A 20,368-nucleotide genomic window follows, 5' to 3' on the forward strand; every position below is an offset into this window, starting at 1 on the left:
AGACACATTCAGTGTTCCTGAAGGCACCATGCGTCACAAGCATTTATAGTGATAATAATAATAATAACTTGATTTATAAAACAGATGTTTACAAAGTGCTTTTAGAGACAAAACAATAAATAAATCAATGATCAGGCCAGAGACGTCGACAGAGATATAAACACAAACACCAGACAGTTTACAACAGCAGCTTTAAAAGACAATTAAGACCAACAAACTATTTTAGGAAAGAATAAGAAAACATCTCATCACAGGTTATAAAAACAGAAATGGATCCAAAAAGGTGAAATCGAAGAAAGCTGGTGAAAATATAAAAACAGCAAAGGTCAGAAAAGTGGACTTTTTAAGGTTCAAGGTTTACTTTATTGTCAGTTCTAAAATATGTCACATACAGTGAAATCGAGTTCAGAAGGGTCAAAAGGAAAAGAATAAAGAAAGAGAACAACTACTAAAAAGTCGAGAATCACATAAAAGTGAGTTTGAAGAAGTGATTTTAAAGATGTCACGACTCTGCTCTCGTCTCCTCAGGCTGAAAAAGCTTGGGCCCCTCTCCATTTGAGCCTCGACTTTGGAACGAGCAGAAGGACGCCACTACAGGATCTGAGGTCGCGTGAAGGGGCGTGGGGGGGGGGGGGGGGGTCAGCGTTTCAGAGAGCTCTAATAGTGATCAATAAAATCCTCAGATCCATTCGATCACATCGAATCATTGACAGTTAATCACATCTCTCACTGGCCTGCTTCTTTGATCCTCAAGTTACAAACTGAAGCACATGATGAGCTTTCTTCTTTGTGTAAGAGAACTTTAATTCAACTATTTTAAATACTTGACTTTGTGTATGTTCAGCACGTTTGTATTTCTGCAGCAGTTTGACTCATTGTGGTGTCTGAAACGCTGAACGAGGTGAATGATTAACAAGACGCTTCATGATATCCACATTTATGAGCTTAATCATGAATCAAATATGATACCAAGGAATGTTCCTCCATTCAAGGTCGGCTCTTTGCACGTATTTACTCTCACCTGATATGAGGGAGGAAACTCACAGACAATAGTAGAGGGCTTCCTTTTGGATGACAATCTTCCCAGCCCTAATCCTGGTGCACTTTGTCGAAAAAAATATTTGACAATCCTTTTTCAAAAGTTCCATTTGTTCCTCTCAGAGATCACTGACATGCCTGTTTAATCCAGCAAAGTGCTTTATAATCCGTTTGCACAAAGAAAATACGAGACGTTAGTGACTTTGAGCGGATGCAATCTTGTAAACAGATCAAAATAATGCAGCAGGAATCTGCTCTGTTGTAAAAAAACAAAAAAACAGCATTCTGTTCACCTGCAACACTACTCTGGCTTTGTGACAGAAGGGGAGAGGCTTTTAAAGACTAATGGGGAAAATAAAACGTCTCTCCAAAGGCCAATATCTCAAACTAAAAGGGTTCAACAAATCCCCCAAATCAGACTTTTTGTTTTTTTATTGAAAAGCTTTGGATGTTATGAAAGCTCAAACTCAGGCAGAACATTAGAGACGTAATTTCAGACTTTTTTTTTTTTTTTTTAAAGCACCTGTCACCAAAGTGCTGCCAATCAGTAATCTGAACGATCCACCCAGACTGACCCCAGTCAGAGCAAAGACAGCCTTCGACTCCTCTTTTTATCAGGGTGGGTACGGCGCCAGAACAGTGAAAGCTAAATGTTAGCATCAGTATTAACATTTGGCATTGAAAACACACCTGAACTAACAAAAACAAAGGTTGGTGTTGAAACACTGGCACTGAAACAGGTCATTTTACGCAAAAGTTACAGTGAAGAACAAAGAAAATGAAAATATATTTCTATTTCTTTTGACAGCTTTTTGCATTCTTTTGGGATTTCTCCTCGTCTTTGTTTTTTCAATGACAGATTTTATTTACGTTGTGGTTTTGCGGTTTTCAGTTCTCGGTCACCTTCTTGGCGTGGAGTGGAGGAGGCAATGAGAGCGTGATTTACATATAATCTGCATATCGAGGAGAACTGACCCTGAACCTGCCTTCAGATCTAAAACCCTCACAGGAGGGCCAAACACTCCCGGGTCTGTTTGATCGCCAAAGGAATCCATTTTAGATTTCTATCATGAGAGAGTAACTCTAACATGATGATGTTTTATTATAGGAAATATTGCTTATTTCTCCTTATAAAACCTAAAGCATAATTTGAAGCGGTGACATATCTTCATGTGTTACTGATAAAACAACTTAAATCTCAGGACTCAAGTTTGGTCATTTGCAAAGCGTATTTGAATGACGCTGATCCCTCGTATCTATTGAAAAGAAAAATCTCTACAGTGCATTAAACTTAGGAACTTGGGATGTGTGCGATTAGCCCACTGATTGGTTTAACGTCTTCCCCTTCAGTTTAATTCATTTCCAACATTTATATGAATTCAAGCCCTCAGTGCTGGTCGGACGTTGTGACCAAACTCTAATGCAAACCCGCCACCACGAGCCGAGGCTGTAACTCCGCTGAATGGCTTCCACCATAATGCTCGACTAGCCAAAGGTAAACCAGTGGTGTTTTGATGGGGAACATGGAGATAAGGTTGTAGACAGGCCGTGTCAGGCTGAAAAGGGCAAATCGACGGGCACTTGAATGTTAACCTGCTGGGAGGAGGGACGGCTGGTTGGGCTAGCACTGCTAACGTTAGCCACACTCACAAAACCAATTTGACATTTTATAACCCCAGGCGATGTGATTCCATGTTTAGCCACGTTAAATAAAATGTTCATCATTTAGTGTTTGTACTGTTGAGTGTTTAATTTACAGGGAATCAGCTGCCATGAATATCCCCGATATGAACACACGCGTGATGGCGAGAGTACTTCTGAATGATCTCTCTGTAACAGTGTGGTTTATTAGCATTGCTGTGCATGCTTCGCTGGGTAAGTGTTTCCTCTCAGTCCAGTAAGAACTTGCAGCTTTTTTTGCGAGGTTTCTTTTTCAGTGCCAACCTCCTAAGATCCTGAGACAAACAGGAGGAACTGGTATTTTATGCCGGAGTGACCTCGCTGAAGATAAACTGGAGCCAGTTCTTGTGTTGTTTTAACAGGAGAACAAAAGACTCATGAAATGCGTCTTTAAAATGTGCAGGGAGGCTCGTCGGGAATGTGCTGCCACTCGCATGTTTCTGTAAAAAAAAACGAGCTGAAGCAAAGCCAAATCAGTCGTTCCCCGCAGGTTCTGTTTGATCACCTTTTACAAATCTTAATCGGTGCTTTGTGTCCCTGTCATATCACGTAACCATCCCTCGACCCTGAATTTAAAGCATTTGTCGAGTTCATGGGTTCACATTAAAGCGAAGTGAGACGAGAGCATTTGTTGTTGTCCACGCCGTGAGTCAGCGTTTAATAGTCGGCCTTTGAGAATGACTCATAGAGGATATGCTGTGTGAGGGAGAGAAGCGTTAGATCTGTTTATTGAGACATGAGAGGTGTTTCTGTCATAACAATGTTTAGAAAATGTCTCAGTTGTGTGTGTGTGTGTGTGTGTGTGTGTGTGTGTGTGTGTGTGTGTGTGTGTGTGTGTGTGTGTGTGTGTGTGTGTGTGTGTGTGTGTGTGTGTGTGTGTGTGTGTGTGTGTGTGTGTGTGTGTGTGTGTGTGTGTGTGTGTGTGTGTTGTGCACTGCAGGGTTCCTTAACAAAATGAACAGTCATGTGTACCTTTAAGCTAAGCTAACAGCCTCTTGTTGTCTCTCTCTCTCTCTGTTGAGTGCATTTCTGTAACTGTTGGAAAGGAAGGATATGTAATGTGAGCTTCCACCTGAACACACAGTCACACATTACGTGGTGTGAATTCTGAATGGTGTTGCAGCGCTGTGTCTTTGTTTTACCTGATGAAGTGACTCATTAGAGGAGTCTAATTATATCATAGTCCAGTACATTCTGAGACTGAGACGACGCTTCATATCTGAAACAGAGCTCATTAAATCCTCTCATGTTTTACACACCAGACAATCTGACTCAGCTTAAAACACTGCAGGTATGACATTACACACCGTCCATCTGTCCACGTCTCATTGGCTGCACATGCCTCCGTGTGTATGATATAAGAAGGCGAATGATTTATGCTTTATGCTGAGGCGTCCGACTTGGTGGCAAAAGAGTGCTGAGCGTACGAGTTTCCTTTTGAGAAGATAAAATCATGTTTCCCCATCAGTCCCTGTGTGCTGGCTCTGTGGTGTAACAGCCCACAGTTAGCCTGAGTGGCATAGAGTTGGTTGTTTTTAGACGTTTGGTTGGTGGGTTGTTGTTTTTGTGTATTCGTTGTTAAGGTTGGTTGGTTGGCAGGTTGCTATGTTGTTTAATTGTTTGGTTGGTTGGATGTTTAGTTAGTGGGTTGCTTCATTGTTAAGTTGGTTTGTTGTTGTTTGGCTGGCTGGTTGTTGTTTGAATGTTTGGTCGGTTGTTTGTTGGTTGTGTGTTTGGCTGGTTAATTTGTTAGTTTATTGGCCGGTTGTTTTGTTTGTTTGTGTTATTTGTGAGTTGGTTAATTGTTTTTATTCTGTTGTTTGGCTCGTTTATTGTTAGTTGGTTGGTTTGCTGATTGTTTGTTGGTTGTTAAGTTAGTTGCTTTGTTATGTTGGTTGTTTGTGTCTTTATTTATTGATTGATTGGTTGATTAGTTTTTTAAGTGGTTGTTTGGATCATTGGTTGTTTAGTTTGTTGTTGTTTGGTTGGTTGTTTAGTTGGGTGATTGGTTGAGTGGTTGCTATGTTTGATGGTTTGTTTTGTCAGTTGTTGGTTAGTTGGTTGTTGTTTACTTGGATAATTGGTTGGTTGGTTTGTTGGACACGTTTGTCAAAAATGAAACGCGTACATTTGAAAGAAAAGGAGAACGGGTAGGATTTGGCATCTCTCACATAAGTATTCCCAGTTTAAATATACTACACTGGGAATCCATAACCCATAATGCATTTAGCAGGATGCATCGACAACTATTGGATCAATTGAAAGTGAACTCTCTAATGCAGTGAGCAGGTCAAAACTGTTGCTTTTGATTATGAGCCAATACATGTGAAACCTCACACACCCTCACCATGTTCTTTTTGAATCCATGCGGGTAATAAGAAGAAGATCTTTCTAAACATACAAGAGACATTACAGAAATATTTTTCCTACCACCCCTCTGGATGTGATTTTTGGATTTACATCTTTTCCAGCCAACTGAAACATTCCTGGTTGTAACTCTTGGATCTCGTCCAAAAGCTTTCTCCTCTTTCTCCTCTGCTCTGAAGGTTTCCTCGATCATAAGGAAACAACACGGTGGCTCAGGAGGCAGGTTACTGGCTGATCACTGGCTTTATGGTGTAATTCCCACATCAGTGCTGATGGTTTGTTTTTTAAGGGGGCTTTTTGTTCCTTTGTTGCCGATATGGGACTGTAGATAAAGTTTGAAATCAGGTAGAGAGAGAGAGAGAGAGAGAGAGAGAGAGTGGGGAATGACAGCTGGGAAAGGAGCCACAGGTCAGATTCGAACCTTCCTGCTCGGAGGACTCCGGCCTCCGTACGTGGAGCGCGCACTAACCAGTGCCCACCAGTGTATGTTAAAGTGTCATTCTATGCAGCACAACAGGATGTGATACACTTTAATGGCTCCTTGGAGAAATGTATTCCTGGATGCCATGTGCTGCACACGCTCAGCTGCCTCCACAAGCAACATGAATACATACAAACAAATCATTAGCTTTAAATATGTAAATGAGCTGTGTCTGACCACGAAACCACGCGACAAATCCAAAGTTAGTAAATCAGCTGCTCCGTCCGTTACGGGAGCTGAGCTGCTTTCTGGTGGGATCGTCGGACATGTTCGTCGTCGATGTGTGCCGTCTTTAAACGGTTGACCTCGACAGTGTGTTTGTTTCAGTCTGACCTGTCCAGGATCTTTAAGTAAGGCTCTGATGATATTTGGAACGGCTGTGATGAACCGTGACTGAGGCGTCCAAGGAGGAGAGAGAGAGAGAGTGTGCAGGAAGCAGAAATGATGCCGTGTGAGAAAAGTTGTGTTCGCTCGACACAATCTGTAATCAGATCAAACAGCCTGTTTGTTCTCTCACCTGAGGTTCTCCAAGTGATCAGGTGAATTTCCTGGTGATTATTTGATTCGTATGCGTTACACACACACACACACACACACACTCTCTCTCTCTGAAGTGTATTCATTGGCCCTCTCTCTCTCTTTCTCTCTCTCTCTCTCTCCACTGTGGGGTTTGTCACTCTTTGATGCCTCGTTTGATTTGAGCCACAGGCTTTGTTCCAGGTGTCACCGGCTCTTCTCCGATCAAAGGATTGACCTGAGTTAAGCTTGTGGGTTTACTGAGATTCACAGCCACGTCTGCTCATATCGGTGATGAACGTTCTCCTCACAGCGCACACACACACACACACACACACACACACACACACACACACACACACACACACACACACACACACACACACACACACACACACACACACACACACACACACACACACACACACACACACACACACACACACACACACACACAGTCATCTGTACCCGTGCTCGGATGGAGTCTGATCTTCTCCGTGCTGAACTGTCAAACGAACAGCCGGACTTTAACAAGATCACACCAGGAGCTCCAATCATCACAGCCTGCTTTTATTTACATGTCTCATCTTTTTAGGAGTCGGGGTTGTAAACGTCGGCGAGCAGACGATTCCTCACTCTTCATTAATTATGCAAACACGTTTTAATCTTAGACGTCTTCACTTCCCCCTCTCTGTGTGAGATGCATCCAACATGTCTGATGAATCTTTATTTCCATCCATGAAGACGAGCGTGTTCGTCTGCTGCTCAGTGAGTGACGGAGGCAGAATCAGCAGGAAATCATTTCGTCACACACACACACACACACAGTCATAATGTGAGGTTTTTTTTTGGACTGCATGTGTGCGTCTAAAAGGCGAGCTCATGCACGCTGAACCTCGGAGACAGGCAGCCCTCACTCCTCACACTTCTCTCTTCTTCTCTTTTTATCCATTTTGCTCGCAGGCGATCTGTCAGCTTCACTTAGCTGTCCTGTCAGTGATTTCTCTGCATGTGAGCATGAGCCCCACAAACACTCGGCCTCTGTGCCTCCTGCAGCTAATGACTTCTGATGCCACAATCACAACCTCTTAGACTGCACGCTGAGCTTTTCCCCTCCTACCGCCGCTGCTCCGGTTCCTGCGCCCTTAACATGAAGATTGAACCTTCTTTTTTTTTTCTGCCTGGAGGGACACGCATGATTGGCACATAATGGAGGAAGGAGTGCTGAAATGGGAACAGGATAAGGCAATAACATTGTCCTGCCACAGCTTTGGCCTCTCCCCGGGCGTCTTGACCCGGCCGAATACCTGCTGCTTCATTGTGAGGCTTTTTATGGCGCCTCTTCTTTCAAAGGGGACTTTGCTCAGGCAGGCGCTGGGCTGATAACCATGTGCAGTGTGTGTGTGTGTAGGACTCGAGAGATGGGGGCAGCTAAAGGTCAATGTACAGTGGCGGATGAATGAGGGTTAGTGGTTCACTTCCCTGTTGTGCCGTCATGATATAATAAGACGAGCCTGGTTATGAAATAATCCGTCATATTGTGGATTACTGCTGTTTTATTAGTGAAATGTCTCAAATTCTTCCTTTAAGATGTTATGGCATCAAATCGTTGCATCGACGGGTGAACCCCACTTTCCCTGACGCCACATTAAATTCACTCTTAGAGGTGAATACCCATGAGCCTTTACTCCTGGTGCATTCACACACTGAACCTTCAGTCCTGCTCAAATCGATGCACGGTGTGATTTCAGCCAAGAGCAGAGCTGAGTTATGAAGCTGTCCTCCAATCAGCTCACCCCGACTTATCCTGGACTTTTAGCCCCTTGACGCCTGAATGTGTTTCCAAGTATTCAAAATGTGTTGGTAGATGCTAAATTAATTTGAAAATAGCACATAAATAGATATTACATAAAAACAGCACATCAAACGGATGCTGTTCCTCGGTATGTATTGAAAGTGCATCAACCGGCAGTGGAGGATTAAAGACGCTGTTTTGGTTATTTGGTTATGTTTTGGAAGCGGTTTGATGCAAATTCACGACAACAGGCGTCGAGGGGTTAACTCGGGAAGAGAAACATGTGGTGGAGTTGGAGTGAACTGATGTGCTGCGTTTTCCTCTCTCGTGCAGCTCATGAATATTTAGGAATGTTTTTGTTTGTTATTCCTAATGCAGGATTAGAAACAAGTTTTCAATACAAATCCAGATTTCACACACGTACCTGGACGTTCTGGTGAGTCTGCGAGCGGCCAGTCTGAGACGTTTGGACCCTTCAAACAGGAGACGAGACAGAGAGAAGAGAGGGCGTCAGATGACCTGATTTCGGCGGCGGAGCGAGGTGACAGCCAGCATGAGGTCATCTGTTGCTCTCTCACAGACGACTAATTTTAGCCTCCACACCCTCGTCTTTCTCCTCTGTCTCTTGCCCCGCTTCCTTCCAGCGTCACACCACTTAGCACCAGCCACCGCATGCTTCCCTTTGTGTCAGCCGTGACTGGCTGCTGGTTAAGAGGCTGACAGGTTTGACAGCGCTGACTGTGTGTGTGTGTGTGTGTGTGTGTGTGTGTGTGTGTGTGTGCGCACTGGGTGTGAAGTCATGAATGGCAGCGGAGGCCATTGTGGCTCTGATTGTTTACATGCTTCACGGCTCACATCATCATTTATTTTTTTTCAAGGAGATAATATTTGAGCGCACGCCTGAATCAGATCTCTTATCTGAGAACGACTTTGTGTGTTTGTGTTGAACGTCTCCGTGAAGCGTCGTGTGCAGCGGAGCGCCACGTTAATGAACACTGAGGAGATGAACTCCATTCACTCTCTTTTCGTCTTCCCGCTCGCTGTTCTGGAGATTAAGGAGAGCGCGTCCTCTCGCCTGACATCTAATCACTCACAGCTTCCGATACGACAGTTTCTCTTCTTCCTGCTTTGCCTTTATTGGTTGTTATTTGCTGCAACAGGAAGTTATCGGGCGATATGGAGGGAACCCACTATGAGTCTGAGCAGCAACGGTTAACAAGCGTGCTCACACACACACACACACACACACACACACACACACACACACACACAGCCATCATCTGCTATGAACTGACATGTCTCAGATACGGTCGCGTTGGCCGACCTTCGTGCAATCTGTCAGCCACTAAAAGTGTCAAAGTCAGCGTTTCCTTCTGCTTCCTCTGAGAGCTGCATGAAGCTGCAGTTCAACATGTTGAACACACATGAGAGACACACTGAACGTTTGACGTGCTTTTAAAAAATACAACCATCAGTGTTGTGGAGATAAATACTTCATTGATCACCGGGGAAAATCAGACCTGCAGCCTGCCGCTCCAGTCGAACATGTAAACGAGTTAACCAGTGTGTGTGTGTGTGTGTGTGTGTGTGTGTGTGTGTGTGTGTGTGTGTGTGTGTGTGTGTGTGTGTGTGTGTGTGTGTGTGTGTGTGTGTGTGTGTGTGTGTGTGTGTGTGTGTGTGTGTGTGTGTGTGTGTGTGTGTGTGTGTGTGTGTGTGTGTGTGTGTGTGTGTGTGTTGAAGCGTGCAAAACAAACTCTTTGCACATCACTCAGCAACAAACGGTGCTGTGTGCATTCAGTGCTGTGCAGTCATGTGAGTGTGTTTGTACTTGTTGTTTAAGGAGACGTGCTGTGCTGTTTGCAGCGCTGACAGGATGTGGTTGTTTCAGCTGTGTGCTGTGAAGCTGCACTCCCTTCTCCCCTCTCAGCTAATGCAATCTCTCCAAGCCACAAAGTAACTGTTGGAGCTCTTGCCGCCTCAGTGACAGCGAGAGTCATCCTCTCTTTAAGTATTCGCTTTTCACAAGTCGTGCAAGAGCAGAGAGGTGGAGACGAGGAAGTGGAGAAACGAGAATGAAAAAAAAAAAGACAAACGCTCGGTTACATAAGTGGCAGCCTCGCTGTGGTGATATGTTGGAGCTTTTCCAGCTGTGTGGTGAACACCTCCCCACACATTCACACAAACCCACCCACACAGACCCACTGAGTGGACGGCTGTGGAGAGAAATGTCCTGTCTGACTGCATGCTGGAAGAAGTGGAAGAACCACAATAAGCAGTTTGTGCGTCCAGCTGACCGCGGCCGAGCCATCACAGGAGATTATGTCTGAATGAGCTGAAACAGGATATTGTGATTCAGCTGCCTTCACATGTTTTACATTTCTCTCCACAATCTCTTCACCTCATCTCTTCCGGGCTCTTTCCTTTTATTACCCAACTTAATCACGGGGGACATTAAAGTTGGATCATCTTTCTTATTACTCGCTATCATTTCCTGACGTTTTTCACGTTTCCATTTTTAAATGTTCTGCTTTATGTGTCCGCTCTTCTCTCTCTCTCTCTCTCTCTCTCTCTCTCTCTCTCTCTCTCTGTGTGTGCTCTCCTTCTGTCTGTCCAGTACTTTGGGTGTGTTGAACTCTTCTCACTGTGTCTGGTGGAGGTCAGGGGTCGCTCTCATTCTTGACCCTCAGCTGTATTCAGTCAAAGTGACTTAAAGGGATACTTCACCCATTTGCATGAAGCTGTGTATCATTAGAAACATGGTAGTAGTGTTGAATGGTTGTGAGTCCAGCCCTCATTTTGCAAAGTTTTCTTCATGTGATGCAATATGACGCTTTTTGCATCACATGAAGAAAACTTCCAGGCAAAGAAAAACACATTTTTCTCGTCTCAGGGCAAAATGAGGGCTGGACTCACGACCATTATATAAGTATCCCTTTAAAGTGAAAGAGTCAGACTGGACTGGATTCTTCAACCTGTTTAATAAAGTGCACAAACTCCTTTTTTGCAGTGAGCTGTGAACAGGTGAATTATTCACCCAGACTATTTCTTCAATCAGCCCCGTGCTCGTGTGTGAACGCTGCAGGAAACATTCACAGTGAGCGCTTAGATGTCCGACATCTGGACCTGGAGATCCTTGTTCTTTGCTCCTCGTTGTGTACACACCAACCTGCTGCACGTTTCTTACCTTGTAATCAATGAAGGTTATGTGACGTGAATCAGGCCGTCTGCCAGCATACACAGTGATCCCCCCCCCCCCCTTCCTCTTGTTGAATCAAACCCTTGTGTAACACCGTGTGTGTGTGTGTGTGTGTGTGTGTGTGTGTGTGTGTGTGTGTGTGTGTGTGTGTGTGTGTGCTGGCCTTGTTGAAAGGTGTTACTTTCACTCATGCACAGAACACCTGACTTCACGTTTCACATGTGGGCTTTATGTCAGAGGTTCTCCTGGTCGACATGTGAAGTCACAGTGAGCGGATGTGAGAATGCAGCAGGATATAATCAGGACGATTCCTCAGGCGGGTAGAAGTGGAAGGTGACGTTTATTCCCTGCCATCTATTTTTGTCGATCTTGAGAATCTGCCAAACTTCACACAGAATGAATAGAATATCTGCAATACGCCGTCGATTCTTCCACCACTTCTGAGTCCTTCTTGTCCCTCATGTGTGGCCCCTGGAGGAGAGTCTCCTGCTGGGACATGCATGTGGGACCAGCCGGGTCAGAAGGATTTCAAAGGCAGACCTCCTGAATCTCTCTTCATGCAAGTCTGCAACACTCACACTATTGGCCTGTGTCACAGAAGCCGGTGTGTGCTGCTGTCTGGCTCACTGTCTCATGGGTGGGAATGCCTCCTCTCTCCTGGTAGTGTGTGTGTGTGTGTGTGTGTGTGTGTGTGTGGGGGGGGGGGTTACATGCCCTGGGTGAAGTCTATTTGTGTGCATGCATGCAGAAGCAGAAAGAGAGGCAGCCCTGTCCACTCCGGAGGAATCCTGGTGCACAGCTCAGTGTGGAGAAAGAGCCCAGAGATGTTTGTGTGTGAGGAGGAAGCCTCTTCTATAGAGAGTGTTCGAGCTTTTCATAATCTAATACAGCTAATTTTATATCTGCTTCCTATTTAAACCGGGATGCTGTTGCCATCACGAAGTCCAGACTCAGAGGCTTTGCTTTCACGCCTGAGTTATTCTGAGTCCTGGCCTGTGCTGACAGAAATGAAGTGTTCTCAGGCATTCTGGAGGCGTTTGGAAGTAATGAAACCCCACAGCACTGCCAATAAAATACCATTTTTTGTCTGCATTGGTGTCACGGCGTTTTCTATTTATTATGGCCGATCTGTCGTCCAGTCGGATTTATATCCTCGAGCGATACCAGGAACTGCAGGGACATTATCAGAGATCGATGTGTTGGGCTCAATCTGAGCGTCCAGCGCTGCAGCCAGAGAGAGGAGCTGCAGGCGCCTCGCCGCTCCCTCCTTACTGTACATATCAAACTTTTGTGCCATTTAAATCAATACTCGGGTTGGCTTCCATTAGGAAGCAGCGACTGGCGAAGAGTGATGTGCATGCAGACGGAACATGATCCATCACGCCGCTTCATTAATATCAAGAGGCACAGCTGTTGTTCCTCCTCCCTGATTCCTGTGTTACTAAATATAGCAGGTTAGACTTCGTTCTTATTTAAGAGGCTGAATCAAACACTTTGGTTACATTACCTTCAGATCAGCACACCCAGCTCTTCTCAGCTACAGTTACAGCTCATGTCCATATGATCCTGTTTGTGCAGCAGCATATTTCAGCCTGTGTGTTTGTTGCATGTTCACCTAATTTCACCTTGGGTGTCAATACAGTAAAAACCTCTTCACATCAAAAAGAAGTCGGGGGCTCACAAAGAGAAGATGGTCGTGCTTCCTGTTGTCTGATTTCAGCCTCGAGACTCTTTTCAACCTTTTCCAAAATAACCTGCCGAGATCTTTACATTAATTTGGCTCGTCACTCGTCCTCTTATTCTTAATCTGCCCTCGTCCGTGTTACACTGTGTCATTTATCCAGGAGTGAGGCTCAAGTCCCTGATTTAGTGATATTTGGCTGCTGCTGACTGCAAGTGAACAATAGCGACGCGTGTTGTCTAAGTGGATGAGCAGATGAATGAGAAGAGCGCGGCTGACCGTCTGTCGGTGATATCTTTCCCTCCGCAGCAATGAATCAATGCTAGCTCAGCTCAGAGGAGGAACGGCGTCAGGTTGAGTGTGATCATCGTGCATGCTGGTGCTTCTCCAGGCTGAGGGGACGTTTCCTGCAGATCCATCAGCGTGTTCTTTGAGCGTTTGTTAGCGTGATGCTAACACGCCCAAACCGTTTCTGCTCCAACGGAGAAGTTAGCGACGTTGACTCTGTAAGTGGATGGAAGAGGACGCTGACAGTTTCCTGGTCTTTCTTGTAATTGTTCGGTGTGGTCGTACTCGAGGTGCCGTCAACATCTAAATCAATGTGTCATGTTTGGACCTCTATGCTGAAGTCATTGAACGGTTTCTGAATTGAATTTCGTCGTGACACTTTCACCGTAACCTTTCTCCTCCGCACCGTCACCGTGTCAGAGCGTCGGCCATTATGGACGGCTTCAAATGTCAGGGCACGGAGGTGAACATTGATTCCTTTATTATCAAACCAAGGGAAACGCTCTCTGGTCAATAAGATGCTGCTTCTTATATGTTTGTGTTTTATTGTAAATGTCAAGTTGACTCTTCAGGGAGTTGACAGAAGCTGAGAGGCTTACTTTACACCATCACTACTGAGTGAGTAAGTGTGACCTGTCCCAGCTCAGTGAGACCAACACTGCGGTTCAGCAGCGTCCAGATGTGAACCGAACTGAGCGACGGCAGCCGCCAAACTTTTTCTCTTTCCAGCGTGTGAGCGTTCAGAGTCGATGCCCCGCGCAGGGTTTACCCGCTCTGCTCGGGATTAGTCGGCCCTCCTGAAATCCTGTTAAAGCTCTCCCCTATCACTTACTGCGAAAGCTGAAAGCTGCTTAATCAGCACGTTTGATGATTAGAGACTGGAGACAGCGTGTACTTTGGACTCAGGCTGGACACTTCATCGACAGTTTGCATTGATTCTTACTCGTGTCAGATCGAGCTGGAAGGTTCTGGTGACGAGCGTCCTGAAGAGAAACGTAGGTGTCGTGTTTGAGCTAACGTGTGCACTCTTTATTTATTTTCACCCCACGTCACGTTTTACAGCCCTAACTCGTACCGTCCAGTCGACAAAAGTTTGATGATTTCTTCGAAAAAAAACAAAATGAGTGAGAAGTTACAATAAAATATAAATATACTTATTGATCACCACTCAGGAAGCTGATTGGATTCTTGCGCTGTAACGTCAGCTGACTTGATCTCCGTATCACGTCTTTACCCAGCAGAACACACTCTGTCTTCAGGGACAGAGAGAGCCTCAGCTGGATCTCGAACCTGCTTTGAGGATTGTTACCTCTGTACCCGGGGTGACCGCTCTCCCACTGGCGCCCAACCTGCACATGAGATAAGTTTGTAACGACCGTGAATCTTCGTCCGTCCGCCTGCTTGTGTTGTTTTGGTATTTAAAGTGCTCACAGATGTTGAGCTTGTTGAGTTGTGAGTCATGCTGGTGCACTTTCCCATCGAGACTCTCTAAACAGAGAAAGATTGAATGCATCAGTTTTGTCTCCTAAATGTGGAAAGTTGGCGAAGTGGAGGTATAAACGTCACAGTGAGGAGTTTCTCACACTTCACATGTTCAGTGTTGATCAGACGGAGAGACGCCGTCAGCTGCTTTAAGATGAACCTTTTTTTTTACAGGAGCATCGTCACGACCTCAGAGTGGAAGGAAGGCCATCATGGATGTTTCAGTATCGACTTAAATTTCATGCCACATGTTTACCCATGTTGTCAGACTTTCCAAACTCCAAGAGAGTGAACAAAAGGGCCTCTGAGCTCGTAGGAAAAGCTGCTGTCCCCCCCCCCATGCGAGCCTGCAACAGGAAGCCGGGCCCGGCCCTCCTGAGATCCTCCCGTGGATAAACGTGCGAGCAGCTTGTGCTCGAGAAGACGTTCAGTTTGGATAAGACGCAGAAAGATGAGTCAGCTGTTTTAACTCAGTGGAAGGTGACAAAGCTCGGCGTGCTTCTCTTTGATGGAAGGAAGTTAAAACATGAAGGATCAACTTTTCAAGGCTGCCACTGAGTGCTGCATGAACAGTCATAAAGGATTAGTGTGTGTGTGTGTGTGTGTGTGTATGTGTGTGTCGTCATGGCTCAGTGCACAGGAGAGGTGTGGTTCAAGATGAAGTCATTGTTTCGTGGAGTCAGTCAGGAGTTTCACCTCATAAAGCTGGTTTATGATGTAAAGGAGGAAGTGACGCTTCCATGGTCACTCCCACAGACGAGGTGTGTGCTCCTTCTGTTTAGGGACCAGGACCATCATGAGCCCAGCTCCTTCCATCTTTTCACTTCTGCTGTGCTGAGACCAGCCCGACCTGCTCCAGAGGACGTGGTGCTCGCCCTAATTGCAAATAGTAAATATTGCACATGTTCAGTCTTTACAGTCTGATGTCTTGATGTGCAGGGAGGAGCCCGAGGACAGCCGAGCACGCACTCTGTTGATGTTGACGTGAGAAGAAGGACGGACTCTATCCAACGTCTTTCTTCATTTGGGTTTTCTGATTTAAAAAAATAAAATAAAAAAAAAGTCTGAAAATATTGCAGTTACCTCCTGCCTGTCGTCCGCCATGTTAGTTAAATCTAAAGTTGCATTTGATGAGAGGGCCGGACTCTGGTTGAATCTGTGTGTGTGTGTGTGGAGAACATTGATTGGACCAAAACAGGCCAATCACACACTACGGGAACAAAAGGGTTTAATCATTACGTGTTATCATGTGTGCGGTCTTTCAAATGTCAGCCAGCTTTCTTTGTAGTAATTGGATCATTAACAGTGATGGTATTCACTCCCTTTCAGCCTGGCTAATCATTCACCTTCACTTTATTAAAGGGGTATAAATCCTTTTTGGAAGGTGGTTGGAACTTCTCGTTCTAATCGTTGATGCTGCTGGTTTCCAAACAGAAAACCTGCACATCTCCACTAACGAGGGCCGGCGCTGAGCCGTGCACGGCCATACTGCAGGACTACAGAAATGATTCTGAGATAATTGAACCCGTGAACTCTTTTTTTTTCGTGGTGTCTAAATTCCTCCGACGTGTTTGTTTATTGTTTATTTATTTGTTTTTTTTTGATGTCACACACAAGATGATGACATAAAAATTGCGAGGCATGCTAATGGATGATAATTTCAGTCCCCCACTTCTCAGGTTACGTGCTCTCTACAAAAGTTTCTGCTTGCTTTCTGCTCACAACTTTTTATTATTTTTTTGTCTTGAGTAAATAATTCATTAAAACCATCAGTGTAGCAGCCAAAGCTTCAGTGGTTTTGGAGCCCAGGACGGTTTTTCGGCCGATTCTATTTTTTGCTCGGCGTGCCTGAGCTGCTCTCCTCGGGTATTTCATGTCCTCGACTGCACGAGCTGAGACGCAGAGTGAGAGCTGGCTCAGAGCCACGTCAGGTTCACCGGCTGATGTGCTCGACTGGAGGTGTCGAGCGGTCGAAGAAAAGGAGCGCAGCCGTGTCCACAGGCTAAATGTTCACACCCAGTGGGTTTGTCTCCCGTCTGTTCACACTTCACTACAGACCTAAGCCTGCTGGGTCTTTCCCATTTGACTCCCAACAGCACCCGGGTGTCTCTGTAATCCGCCTGCTGGATGGACATTTTCCTTTTTATGTGATAATTCTACACATTGTACCAAATGAACATGCAAAGAAACGTTGATCTGGGACTGCAGCTCCGTCTGACTCGAGTTGGGAACGGTCGAGGACCAAAGTACCAAATAGTTGTTTCTTCACAGTAATGAAGGCAGAGGGCTCTGTGACTACACAGAGCTGCAGGAAGTACCGAGAATGACCTCGTCCACTCGTATCGATCGTCTCACACGTAGAGTCCTTCACGTCCGTCCACACTCCCGTCTTTGTGTTTATACATGAACCTAATTCTGGGCCAAGCGTGGCGCTGGTGTAGAGTGAGAGCTGAAGAAGGATCAGTGATGGAGTCGTGTTGGAGCACGTTGGACTGGAGGAGAAACGCTCCTGTGTGCAGTCTTTATAACACTCCTCCTTCTCACAGCTCTGTGAGGTCATGTGTTAGGTGTTATTACCTTTTGTGTCTTACAGGAAATGAAAAGCTCTGACCTCTTGACAGCTGACTGAAGTCTTTAGGTCATTTCTTTTTTTTTTAGACTCATATTGCAACACAAGCTTTACTGTAATTCTTTGTTCTGGACACTATTGAAACATGGCTGCAGCAGCCTCTCACAGTGGTTTCCTGATATAAATCTAAATGTTTGAAATCCCCCCCCCCCCCCCCCGTTGGTTTCCTTTATTGACTCATCATTGATGATGAATGGCTTGTTTTTATGGCCTTTCCTTGGGATGTTATCTTACCACCATTATGTACAGAGCCCTGCCTTTAAAGTCCAACGTTCAGTATACATGAGCAGTAAGGTGATTAATGTGCGCAGAGCTCCATTGTACCCAACGACTCTTCGTTCATGTTCCCGTCCCGCCTCCACACAAAGGTCTGCAATTACCCATTCTGTTGGATCTAGGAGGGGAACCCTGAAGCGCCCATTGTGTAATTTGTGAAGGCAGCAATCTTACTCCTTCTATTACATGCCATCCCTCTCGACCGCTCTCCCCAATAAGTGGTCATTGTTTGAGCGGCGTGCACCAGGCTCCTGCTCACAGTCTGCAAATTACGCCAGTGTGTGTGTTTTGTGATGACATCGCTTTTACAATCAGCGATCCATGACAGATTGATAAACGTCTGAAAACCAACGTCACATGACGATCGTGTCTCAGTGAAGCTTTGTTTCACTCTTTGTCATTTTAAGATCTTTGGTTTTGGAAAGGCTGTCGGGTCTCCTTCAGTTTTACTCTTGCGATGACACTACGTCATTTTGCCCATTGAAACCTGATTGGCCGGGACGGTTTGATCCTGTATTTGGTGTCAGGGCCAACGGTTAGAGACCTGAGGACAACAAACTGTTGAGGGAGTAATTAGTCAACAGTAAATAAACACAGGTATGTTTGATTTTTGCGATGTGAATATTCAGACCTCGGGGAAAATGTCGTACAAGTTGACCGTTGTCAAGACGATCAGGCGAAACCGACCTGAGGACGAGAATGTGTTTACACACGAGCTAATGTATCCGAGGATAATTTAGGCGACATTTTTTAAACATATAGCTGTGTTTCCACGGCAACAATAAACACTTAGTGTCTGTGTGATCCGCAACGAGACACGTCCTGTTAGAACTTTAAAAAGAAGGATTTCTCCGGCTTTAATAACTGCTGGAAATATTTGAGCTAAGTCCACAACAGATAAAATCTATAACACCGCTTTAGTCCTTTTTTAATTCATTTATATATTTTCACTGACTGCTCGTCTGTTTTTTCAGATTTATTCCAGCTCTAAAGAACTTTGTGCAAAGATTGAACCATGATGAGCGTGCTTTAAAAAAAAAAAAAAATATCACAAGAAGAGGAATTATTGAACGTGGGAGGAATGAAGTCCGCCATGGCAACAAGCATCACTTTAGTGAGACCTCAGTCTTTCTCACAACATGGCTTCAGAAAAAAAACACATCACTTGAACATCTCTTACGCATAATCACACAATGTGTCCAAGGTTTCCGCCCGCATACTTCATTTGTGTTGGAAGTCATGGTGCTTATTGAGGTGCAGTAAAAAGGAACCCGAGTTTCCTTTTTGTTTGTCACTCGTACTTTTTAGACCTTGGTTATATAAACGTCTCTCTGTGAACGGAAATGCGATGCTCTAGTAAAGCCTGATGTGAATCTTTCATTCTCATGAGTCCATCCAAATTTCATTTTCCACTCAAACCCATTCCTGATTTGACTTTTCAAAGCTCAATAGAAGATTTGAGAACAATTTGAAACTACTTTTTTTTTTTAAATGAATGAACGTGTTCATGATGATTAGGCATGTTCCAAGCTGACTTACACCCAAGTGGGTTAAATGGAAATTTTAACTCTGTCTTTTACACGCTTGTCTAAAGGTTGGTAACTTTAATCAACATTATCTGCAGGTAACGAGAGAATTTGATTTGCCAAATGTAGCTAACGTTAGCATTGCTAGCACTGCTAGCTTTCTGTCCTTCTGCACGCTAACATCCACTTGCCTGTGTCGGATCGGGTTGCACATTGTTCTGGCCGATATGCCAGTTGTACCTGATAACCCTACGTACTATTTTCTGCCACACTCCAACTTTACAGTTTGAACGTATCATGTGACCGCCATTGATTAACTGTCTCGTCATTCTGGTGCCGACTAGCGAGGAGGGTGTTTACGCCTCACCTCGTCTCATTTAGTGAACTAAACGAGCTTATTCCTGGTTTGTTTTGGTCTTGTTGTTTTAAAATCCATTCAGATTTGTAAAATGGACAATTTAAGGAAATCAGCTGTGGCTCAGTTGAGTCAGTCATATCCAAACTGGATGGTCAGGGGTTCGATCCCCAGCTCCGGGGGCCACATGTCCAATGTGTCCTTGGGCAAGGCACTTCATCCCAAGTTGCCCCCACTTCTTGGTTGGTGTGAATGGGATTATTTACTTGTGATGGAAACGTTCTACAGCAGCCTCTACCAGTGTGTGAGTGTGTCGGCGTGACCTGCGGTGTAAAAGCACTCCGAGTATTCAAAAGACTAGAAAGACTCAGGTCCATTTGAATCCATCTTGTCCTCCACCTTTTATTTCTCTACTGTGTAAATCTGCCAAATCAAACCTGAACCACTCTCTCGTGATTTCTGAACTCATCTGTCGCTTCTTTTAACTTTCAGTATGAACTGAAATATGATCGCACCTTCCGGTATGTTCTCCAAATCTGCAGCGTTACTCGTCGCTGAGATTAAGTGACTTTTCAGAGACGCTGTTCTCATGTGCATTTCATGTCCAAACTGTTTATAATGTCACCAAGACACAAAAGATCATGTGATTACTGCACATTAATACTCGGTGCAGTCTTAGTTTATGCCTTCTTTTTATAAACCTGGTTCATTATTTGACAGTTCGACAGGTTCGACTATCTTACCGTTATTATATCTGCTGAGAAACGAAGAATGGACCTCCTCCTTCTTTCCATCTCAGACCTTTATGAGTGGCTTCATTCAGTGACACGCTCAAGGATTTACAGTAACTCTGCTCCATGAAAGCTTCCCTTCAGTTCTTCTCTAAAGAAGTGACAATGGCTTGTTACCCTGGAAACAACTTGTTGACACTTAAAAACGAAGACGATTAGCACGCTTAGGCCTCTCTTGACATTTAGTACCCCAGGATGTCTTCTCCACTTTGTTTCAGTCTTGTTTCCTCTCCACTTCTGTCCTCTCCTCTCGTCTCCTCTGGTTTC

General features: G+C 44.9%; 1 protein-coding gene and 1 long non-coding RNA gene across 2 annotated transcripts in view; one reads left to right on the forward strand and one right to left on the reverse strand.

Annotated features, from left to right (window-relative positions):
* The window catches only part of LOC306820357 (protein kinase C alpha type-like), a 134,740-nt gene that overhangs the window by 21,296 nt on the left and 93,076 nt on the right, over positions 1-20,368 (forward strand). The window lies entirely within an intron of this gene.
* LOC306820503 lies at positions 3,050-4,186 on the reverse strand. The gene is made up of 4 exons (XR_013778678.1): positions 4,026-4,186; positions 3,861-3,937; positions 3,691-3,753; positions 3,050-3,414 (listed from the first exon to the last, which is right to left on the reverse strand). It is a non-coding gene; the product is annotated as an uncharacterized lncRNA (long non-coding RNA).

Source organism: Symphodus melops (genome assembly GCF_947650265.1).
Source record: "Symphodus melops genome assembly, chromosome: 2".
Taxonomy (NCBI): domain Eukaryota; kingdom Metazoa; phylum Chordata; class Actinopteri; order Labriformes; family Labridae; genus Symphodus; species Symphodus melops.